The sequence below is a fragment of the Triticum aestivum genome, chromosome 1B, assembly GCF_018294505.1.
Source record: "Triticum aestivum cultivar Chinese Spring chromosome 1B, IWGSC CS RefSeq v2.1, whole genome shotgun sequence".
Taxonomy (NCBI): Eukaryota; Viridiplantae; Streptophyta; class Magnoliopsida; order Poales; family Poaceae; genus Triticum; species Triticum aestivum.
In genome coordinates, this window is record NC_057795.1 from 618,806,684 (window position 1) to 618,817,082 (window position 10,399).

Here is a 10,399-nt window from a genome sequence, read left to right on the forward strand (position 1 = left end):
TTCATCCTTCACCCCGTTTGGGAGAGGATTTTTTAGCCTGGGCCCCTGAACGCAGTGGTCTTTTTTATGTGCGCAGCGCCTACTGGCTTGCTGTTGATGAGGTTAATAGCTCCTTAATTCCATCTACGAGCATTTCTCCGGATGGTCGAAGAGATATCTGGAAATTGATTTGGCCTTGTCCAGCACCACCCAAAGTGCTCTCCTTTGCATGGCGTGCTGCTACAAATTCACTATCAACTTGGCTGAATAAAAAGCGGAGATCTCTGGAGGTTTTTAGTACATGCCCAGTCTGTGGAAGAGAAGAAGAGGATTCTTTTCATGTTTTATGTGCCTGTGACAATGCCCAACGTCTATGGAAGGCCATGTCTAAGATTTGGGAACTGCCAGAACTAACTAGTATTAAACACCATGACGACTGGTTCATTCAGCTCATTCGTGATGTAGATGTTCATGCCCGGGTCCGTGTGCTCATGCTCCTCTGGAGAGTGTGGTACGTATGAAACCAAGTGGCTCACGCAAAACCAGCTCCGCCCATTGACGTCTCAACAAGGTTCTTGGCAAGTTATCTTGAGTCGCTCGTTAGTATTAAGCTGGATCCTAATGCAGATTTCGTCAAAGGCAAAATGGAGGTCAGCCACTGTTTTCCAATGGTGCGATCCACTTGTGATAGTACTGCAATTGCTAGCACCCTGTGGCACCCTACATGTCAAGGGCGGGTGAAATTAAATATGGACGGATCGGTACTTAGTGGAAAGGCGGGAGTCGGTATGGTGCTTCGGGGCCACCAGGGAAATACCATTTTTAGTGCCTGCAGATATCTTGATGTCTGTACAGATGTTCTGGAATCAGAAATCCTTGCGCTTCGAGAGGGAGTTAGTTTGGCACTGCAATGGAGTCTTCTATCATTTGATGTTGAATCTGACTATTTGGAAGCGGTATCCATGGTGAAAAGCATTGGGAGCAACTTTTCTAAATATTCCTTTTTGATCAAAGAGATAAAGCAAAGTATGAGGGAACATGACTCTTCTATTACTTATATTCATCGTAAAGGCAATGGTGCTAGTCATGCTATGGCAAATTTTGGTAGAGGCCAGGGTCGTACCATGGTTTGGCTTGGTTTGGCCCCTAGTGAGGTCTTAGATATTGTCTTACTAGAATAATGTAATCCCTAATTCTGAGTAATAAAGAGTTATTTCACAAAAGAATAGGACCAGCTCACCAGAACAGCAACCGCCGTAGATGAAGAATAACATAGATCAGGAAGATCCAATCCGAAGACACACGAACATAGACGAACAACGACGAGATCCGAGCAAATCCACCAAAGTTAGATCCGCCCACACGCCCACCAACGGTGCTAGACGCACCACCGAAATGGGGGCTAGGCGGGGAGACCTTTATTTCATCTTCAGGGAGCCACCACCGTCTTGTCTTCCTGAGCAGGACACAAACCCTGGCAAAATTGAAAGAAACAACTAAAAACTAAAAATTGAAGGTAAATAAATTAAGATGATTGATTATCATATACATGAAAAGTTGGATGAAGGTGTGGTGGAAAAAAAAGATAAATAGAAACTTTACGTTCGTTTTAAGTAGCAGAGATATACATGGAAGGTTGAAGGAGTGGGGAAAGAAAGATGAAATAGGAATCTTATGTTTGTTTTATAGTCGAGGGACGCGCCAGCGGCCCAACACCATGCGAGGCCCGGCGCCTAGGAACAAACAACTTTGTTTTTGAGAAATACATATCTTTATATTTATACCTAATAATAAAAGCAAACTGGGTTTCTTTCGTCCGTCATGGCATTTTTTTAGAAAAGTCCCTCTATTTCAAAGAATTCAACCCGCAGTCCTGTTTTAAGTTAAAACGAAGCGTTATTTTCGTATTTTACACAAAAGTTCCTGTCTTTTCTTGAAATCCACCCGCCGTCCGGATTTAAGTCATTCCCGAACGTTATTTTACATTTTTCGAACCCCCCCTGATGTTTTAGGTAATTCATCTGTGGATCATATTTAAGCTAAACAAATGCTTTTTAAAATCATCCATATCTTTTAAACCCTTTTAAACCGTAACTCCGATTTGAACATGTTATATATGAAATTTGATTAGAAAAATATGTAGAATATGAATATGAGATTATTTTTACCTGTTAAGTATTTTTAAATATTATTTTGGAATATATTTGAGTCAAACCAAATGATTTTCTAAATTATCTGTATCTTTTAAACCGTAACTTCGATTTTAACATATTATATATGAAATTTTATTAGAAAAATGTGTGGAATCTAAATATGGTGTTAATTTTACCTGTTAAATATTTTAAAAATATTTTTATGGAAGCAAACTTATAATTTATAGCGCAAGATTCGTTTTTTTCATACCGGCGGCGATTCGGATTGCAAATAAATACCCCACTATAACCATATACAGAAAAGAAAACATCGATAACTACACGTGCATACCTTTGAAAAATGTTGCAAGGGAAAACAACAGATTTCTCATCGCGAGAGTGAGAGAGAGGGGGAGAGAGAGAGGGAGAGGGAGAAGAGAGGGAGTGAGAGACGCCTTAGGATTAACCATATTGAACACACGTTTTTTGTTATTTTGTGTGAACACCGAGGCCATCGCCGGCGAGGGTGAGAAGGAGGATAAGCGGCAACACAAATATGATGCCTCACAAAAATAAAGAAGATGAACCTATTGTGGTCTTGAGTGATGGTTGTTGAGTTAAGAGTGTGTGTTATGTTTTCTCTCCCGTTGCAACGCACGGGCTCTTTTGTTAGTTAAGCCTATATAAAAATTTGGGGCCCAAAATGTATGGGCCTTGCATGGGCCACACAGTCCGCACACCTATGGGCCCGGCCCTGTTTGGGGAACCGTTTTATAGACAGGCCCCAAATCACTCACTAATGCTGCACTACCAACGAATTACGTTGCTAAGCTAGCATGCGTGGGCTGGGCGGATAGAGGGAAACTCAATCATACTGGGCTGAACGCGCGCCCCATCTCTCTTCTCCACTGCAGTATATATAAGGCAGTATTTTAGGGTTGGCGTGGCCTGGTCAATCTCTTTCCGGTCCATCTCCGAGCGCCGTCTCTTTCCCTATCTCTCTGGCCTGGTCATCTATCCAGGGAGGTCGCTGCTGCATCTGGCTTCTCCACCACACAACGCACCTCCGCCTCTTCTCGCCGGTCGCTGCTAGTTCCCCCTGCCTTTCCTGCTAGCTCCCCCGGCCGCTACGAGCTCGGTGTCCGGTGCCCTGTTGCCGGGCTGCGCGGGCTGTCTGATCCGCCGGCGCCTTGGGCTACGTGCTCTCATCCGTCAGCCGGTGACCGGTGCGCTGCTGGCGTTCGACGGGCTGCCTGATCCGCCAGCCGCCAACAGCAGCGGCTTCCAACACCGGCCCCGCTGGCAACCGGCTGCTATGCGTGCGGTGCTGAGACTGCACTGATCTGCCTGCAGTCCCGGACTCCCGGCAGGGACCGCTGTTCCTGCGGCCGGCGAGAGTCTCCTTCCTCTTCCTCTGGTGCACAGACACAGCACCGGTCTCAGGTTCCCTGCTGCTCATCTCTGCTCTGTTTTCTGGTAGGAGTTTGTTCCAGTTCTCCACCAGCAGCCAAGCCACTCTAGACTCTAATACTCCACTTACTACCGCCCACCCACCAGGCTGAGAGGCAGAGCTGAGCCATACTACTGTATATCAGTACAAGAATAACTGCGGATGTGACCTCGTGGTGGTCCCTCTATCCCTTCCCTTTGCGTTGGGTGTGAGTACTTATAAAAAGAAAATAAAAAGGACTAGGACACGTGTCAACATGCAGACGGAGCGATCTCCCTGGCTTTGCTAACCCTATAAGATTAGCCACGGTGGGAGTAACTTCGATAGTAACACCGAGTTCAACTCAGCAAATTTGCTTATGTGGCAATGAGTTAATGAGGAGAGATGTAGTACTAGTAACTTAGCTAGTTACTGTAACATCACATGTCCCAATGCAATATTAGTCTATAACCTAATAAATGAAACTTTGCATGTTACCACACTTATGTTACTACCACTATTGAGGTAGTAACATAGTCTAGGGATATGTGTATTTACTAGTGTATGTTACTCTCCATTGTGCCTAGTCTAATCCCAGCCGTGATTTGTCTTAGAGCATCTCCAGCCGCGCCCCCAACAGGCCCCCCAGGCCACTTTTTCGGCCCCGGCGCCAAAAAAATGGCCCAGTCGCGCCCCAGGATGACGAAAAGCGCCGGTTCGGCCCTTTTTTCCGCCCGGCGGCCGCAGGCCGAACCCGGCGCACTGGGGGGCGCCTGGGGGCTCCGGCGCGAGGGAAAAGCGCGGCTGGCCCACGCCGTCAGGTGAAAAGTCAAGATTTTCTTCCTCGACCGCCTCCCACCCCCCGCGCTCTCGGCCGCAAGTAGGTATATCCCGGCGCCGTCCCTCGCCGCCCCGCCGCTCTTCACCTGTAGATAGCCATTCCCCGCCGGAAAAAAGCATAGTTTCGCTGCAACAACCCTTCCGGCACCAGCTGGGCGTTTCCGGCCGCCCTTTCCGGCCGCGGAGGGGCAGTTTGGCGGCGGGTGCACGCCCACCGCGCGCAAGGTGTTCGGCGATTTGCCTGCCTCGGCGATGGACTCGGATGACGAGGAAGTGCTTGCCACGCTGCTGGAGGAGGAAGCCGAGGCCGACGTCCAGGAGGAAGAGCATCTCATGGTGCTCGCCGCCCTCGCCCAGCTGCTGGCGACCAATGAAAAGCCGCGGCGAGGTGGCTCGGCGCCGGGCCGGGTGAAAGCAAAGAACCGGCATCGTCTCGAAGGCTACTGCATGCTCTACTCCGACTACTTCGCCGATGCTCCACTTCACGGCGACAGAACATTTCGGCGCCGTTATCGGATAAACAGAAAGCTTTTCCTCAGGATTGTGAATTCCATCCGGGAGTTCGACAACTACTTCAAATGCAAGATGGATTGCACTAGCAAACTTGGATTCACCTCCATCCAGAAATGCACGACAGCGATGAGGATGCTTGCATACGGAGCTCCCGGTGACTCACAGGACGACTATGGGCGCATGGCCGAGTCCACCAGCATAGAGTGTTTCTACAAGTTCTGTCCGGCAGTGGTGGGAGTGTTTGGACCGCAATACTTGAGAACACCCAATGCGGAAGACACTGCTCGGATCCTAGCACAGAATGCAGCAAAAGGATTTCCTGGGATGCTTGGAAGCATCGACTGCATGCATTGGAAATGGAAGAATTGCCCATTTGCTTGGCAGGGGATGTACAAAGGCGCCAAAGGTGGTTGCAGTGTGGTACTTGAGGCGGTGGCCACACAAGACCTCTGGATTTGGCACAGCTTCTTTGTTATGCCAGGAACTCACAATGACACCAACGTGCTGCAGTGCTCTCCTGTCTTTGCCAAGCTTGTTGAAGGTCATTCTCCTCCGGTGAACTTCGAGATCAATGGGCGGCACTACAACAAGGGGTACTATCTAGCTGATGGCATCTATCCGAGATGGTCGACATTTGTCAAGACCATCAAAAACCCTGTGCCTAGAGGCAAGAACGCCTGGTTTGCAAAGATTCAGGAGGCTTGCAGGAAGGATGTCGAGCGGGCATTTGGTGTGCTCCAATCTCGATTTGCTGTTGTCCGGTACCCCGCTCAGACCTGGTCGAAAGATCAAATGTGGGAGATCATGACCTGCTGTGTCATCTTGCACAACATGATCATTGAGAGCGAGCAGGAGGAGCCAGTGTTTGACACTGAACCATACCATCGGCAGGGTCCTCTTGCCCAAGTTGATCGCCAGCTACCGGCAACCTGGACTGCCTATCTCAGTATGCTTCAGGAGATCCGAGACCCACAAGTGCATCATCAACTGCAACAAGATCTGATAGAGCACCTATGGAGGCTCAAGGGCGACACCGGGTGCGATGTGTGATGAAATATGAGTTTTTATTTGTTGAACTATATAATTTGTATTGAACTATTTGTTGTTGTACTATTTTGTTGAAGTACTTGAATTTTCTGTGATGAAATATGTGATAAAAAATTATTTATGTTGATAATTGAACGCCGAGCCATGGCGAACCACGCCAAATATGGGCCTATTCTCGCCCATATGGGCCTTTTTCGCCGAAATGGGGCTTCAAAAGTGGGCCAAAATCGGCGACTGGGGGCGACGACTGGACGCAAAACCGCCCCCAGCGCCGAAAGAATCGCCGGCTCGCCCCCAGGGGGCGATTTTTATGCGCCCGGGGGGGGGGGGGGGGGGGGGGGGGGCGAATGGCTGGATATGCTCTTAACCCAGACCGAGACCCCAATACTTATATTGATTAATTGCCATATTAATCGCCTCCCTCCGCTCTGACTTTTTCTTTCTTCGTCGAGAGATTAAAAACAGTAAAACTGAGCCCAATTCTTGCCCTCCCATGATTTAGCCGTTTTTGGCCGTTTGATTTCATTTGTTAAATGTTTCTGGCCGTCCGATCTAAAGTTGATACTACCTTTGCCGCGAACTGGGCCTAACATTGCAAGGGCAGCTACTCACGTAGCTATTTTAGAGCCCGGTGGTTAATTGGGCCTTTTTTTTCCTGCTCGGCCCAATGCGGCGAAGGCCCTCTCCTACAAGCGCTCCCCTTCTGTGAAAGGAAAAAACTCGCCACACGAGAACGAATCAAGGGCGGTTGAGAGGATGTGACGGGTGGTCGAATGAGAGCGGATGCGGCGGCCGCTCTATCAAGGCGAAGCAGGCGACCTGCTGTTGGATCGAACCGACGCGCGAGCGAATCCAGCCTACGATCCACTCATGAGTGAATCCAGTGTGAGGGGATCGAGCATAAACGCCGGATGCTTGTCAACCGAGGGTCGGTCGATCCAGCCGTCGGCCGATCAGCCTGCAAGGTATGAAGGTGTGGGGGACGCGGGTGATGATGGCGCATTATCTCCTGGAAACTGCTCCACCCAGCCTTAATTAACACAATCATACTTCAGTTTTCAAGCAGGCAATCATGCCTAGGGGCGACGTCTCATCTGTACACTTCAGTTTCCAACTGATGCGTGTATATATGCTTCCTCTCCGGCCACTCTTCTCTCACCCTCTCTACTCTAGCAGCACAAAATATTCATCATCATGCTTGGGTAGATCTCCATGTGTTCTTCCTTAAGCGTACGTGTCGTGGAGATTGTTGTCCCAAGGTGAGCAGATCAACTCTTATTTTGTAGTATCCGATCAGTTCTTACATTTGATAAAGATGGTGAATACCAATTCTTTGTTTTTGATCAAGATCTGAGAATGGCATATGTTCCAGCCTCCATGTGAAAAATTGTTTGACTTTCAACTTATTCAGTTTGGTACTTTTGTCCGTTCAAAGCTTATGTGTTAAGCTGTGTAAGTAACTGTTTACTTGTACTACAACCAATGCTAATTAAGCTAAAGGATTTATGAGTCGGTAGCATGTAGAATTGTTCTGTGAAAAGCGGTAGCAGGTAAATATAGACTCGAAAACAGAAACTAATATAAGGTTCATGGTTTCATCCTCTCCGATGACTAACGAATCTTAAGATATTTACTCATAAAAGGAGCTAATTAACCATAGCTTCCACTTTAGTGTTATACAAGTATGCCATCTTAGGTGAAACAAGTAGATAGGATAATATTTTCTGTCCTTCATCATGTCCTCCTAAAATTTGTTCAGGACATTGTGAACTAAATTACTAACATATCTATTTTGAAAGAATGTAGGATCCATTTCCATTTTTCCTGATGGTGTATTTTTTTACTGTCCTAAATTTCAGTAGAGTTTCTTTCATGAAATTTAGGCCTGACATATTTGTGGTTTTCTGTTTAATGTTACAGATTATTCATTTCAATGCAATACAGTTGTTTTGACTATCTGTATGCTTTACATGCGCACACAAAAATCAACGGTCGATCCTATCAGAACTTGATAATTTTCAGAACCTAATTAGATTGGGCTTGTACAAGAATAACACTTGGGAACCTGGTGTTGGAAATATGCCCTAGAGGCAATAATAAAAGAATATTATTATATTTCTTTGTTCATGATAATTGTCTATTATTGGTGCTATAATTGTGTTATCCGAAAATCGTAATACATGTGTGAATACATAGACCACAACATGTCCCTAGTGAGCCTCTAGTTGACTAGCTCGTTGATCAACAGATAGTCATGGTTTCCTGACTATGAACATTGGATGTCATTGATAATGGGATTACATCATTAGGAGAATGATGTGATGGATAAGACCCAATCCTAAGCATAGCACAAGATCGTGTAGTTTGTTTGCTAGAGCTTTTCCAATGTCAAGTATCATTTCCTTAGACCATGAGATCGTGTAACTCCTGGATGCCGTAGGAGTGCTTTGGGTGTACCAAACGTCACAACGTAACTGGGTGACTATGAAGGTATACTACAGGTATCCCCGAAAGTATCTGTTGGGTTGACATGGATCGAGACTGGGATTTGTCACTCCGTATGACAGAGAGGTATCTCTGGGCCCACTCGGTAATGCATCATCATAATGAGCTCAATGTGACCAAGTGTTTTGTCACGGGATCATGCATTACGGTACGAGTAAAGTGACTTGCCGGTAACGAGATTGAACGAGGTATTGAGATACCGACGATCGAATCTCGGGCAAGTAACGTACCGATTGACAAAGGGAATTGTATACGGGGTTGTTCGAATCCTCGACATCGTGGTTCATCCGATGAGATCATCGAGGAGCATGTGGGAGCCAACATGGGTATCCAGATCCCGCTGTTGGTTATTGCCCGAGAGCCGTCTCGGTCATGTCTACGTGTCTCCCGAACCCGTAGGGTCTACACACTTAAGGTTCGGTGACGCTAGGGTTGTATGAATATGAGTATGCAGCATACCGAATGTTGTTCGGAGTCCCGGATGAGATCCCGGACGTCACGAGGAGTTCCGGAATGGTCCGGAGGTGAAGAATTATATATAGGAAGTGACATTTCGGCCATCGGGAAAGTTTCGGGGTCGCCCGTTATTGTACCGGGACCACCGAAAGGGTCCCGGGGGTCCACCGGGTGGGGCCACCTGTCCCGGAGGGCCCCAAGGGCTGAAGTGGGGAGGGGAACCAGCCCATAGTGGGCTGGTGCGCCCCCCTTGGCCCACCCCCTACGCCTAGGGTTGAAACCCTAGGGTGGGGGGCGCCCCACTTGCCTTGGGGGGTACTCCACCCCCCTTGGCCGCCGCCCCCCTTGGGAGATTGGATCTCCCAGGGCCGGCGCCCCCCCGGGGGCCTATATAAAGGGAGGGGGGAGGGGGCAGCCGCACCCTGAAGTTCTAGCGCCTCCCTCCCCCTGCTACACCTCTTCCTCCTCCGTCACGTGCTTGGCGAAGCCCTGCCGGAGTGCTGCTGTTTCACCACCACCACGCCGTTGTGCTGCTGCTGGAGCCATCATCATCAACATCTCCTTCCCCCTTGCTGGACTTGAATCCTCGACATCGTGGTTCATTCGATGAGATCATCGTGGAACATGTGGGAGCCAACATGGGTATCCAGATCCCGTTGTTGGTTATTGGCCAGAGAGCTGTCTCGGTCATGTCTGCGTGATTCCTGAACCCGTAGGGTCTACACACTTAAGGTTCGGTGACGCTAGGGTTGTAGAGATATTAGTATGCGGTAACCCGAAAGTTGTTTGGAGTCCCGGATGAGATCCCGGACGTCACGAGGAGTTCCGGAATGGTCCGGAGGTGAAGAATTGTATATAGGAAGTCCAGTTTCGGCCACCAGGAAAGTTTCGGGGGTCACAGGTATTGTACCGGGACCACCTGAAGGGTCCCGGGGGTCCACCGGGTGGGGCCACCTATCCCGGAGGGCCCCATGGGCTTAAGTGGGAAGGGAACCAGCCCCTGGTGGGCTGGTGCGCCCCCCTTGGGCCTCCCCCTGCGCCTAGGGTTGGAAACCCTATGGTGGGAGGCGCCCCACTTGGCTTGGGGGGCAAGTCCCCCCCCTTGGCCGCCCCCCCTTGAGATGGGATCTCTAGGGGGCCGGCGCACCCCCTAGGGCCCCTATATAAAGAGGGGGGAGGGAGGGCAGCCACACCCTAGTCCTTGGCGCCCCCTCTCCCCCCGTAACACCTCTCCCTCTCGCTGAGCTTGGCGGAGCCCTGCCGAGATCGCTGCTACTTCCACCACCACGCCGTCGTGCTGCTGGATCTCCATCAACCTCTCCTCCCCCCTTGCTGGATCAAGAAGGAGGAGACATCTTCCCCAACCGTACGTCTGTTGAACGCGGAGGTGCCGTCCGTTCGGCACTAGGATCTTCGGTGATTTGGATCATGACGAGTACGACTCCCTCAACCCCGTTCTCTTGAACGCTTCCGCTCGTGATCTACAAGGGTATGTAGA

The 10,399-nt window shown here is 49.1% G+C and overlaps 1 long non-coding RNA gene across 2 annotated transcripts; it reads left to right on the forward strand.

Moving 5' to 3' along the window:
- The first annotated feature begins 6,276 nt into the window (after nucleotides 1–6,276).
- LOC123097245 (uncharacterized) lies at nucleotides 6,277–7,896 on the forward strand. Of its 2 annotated transcripts, XR_006446918.1 has the most exons (3): nucleotides 6,277–6,905; nucleotides 6,996–7,199; nucleotides 7,861–7,896. It is a non-coding gene; the product is annotated as an uncharacterized lncRNA (long non-coding RNA). The 2 variants fall into 2 exon arrangements; XR_006446923.1 differs by having other exon boundaries at nucleotides 6,996–7,896.
- The last annotated feature ends 2,503 nt before the right edge of the window (nucleotides 7,897–10,399 follow it).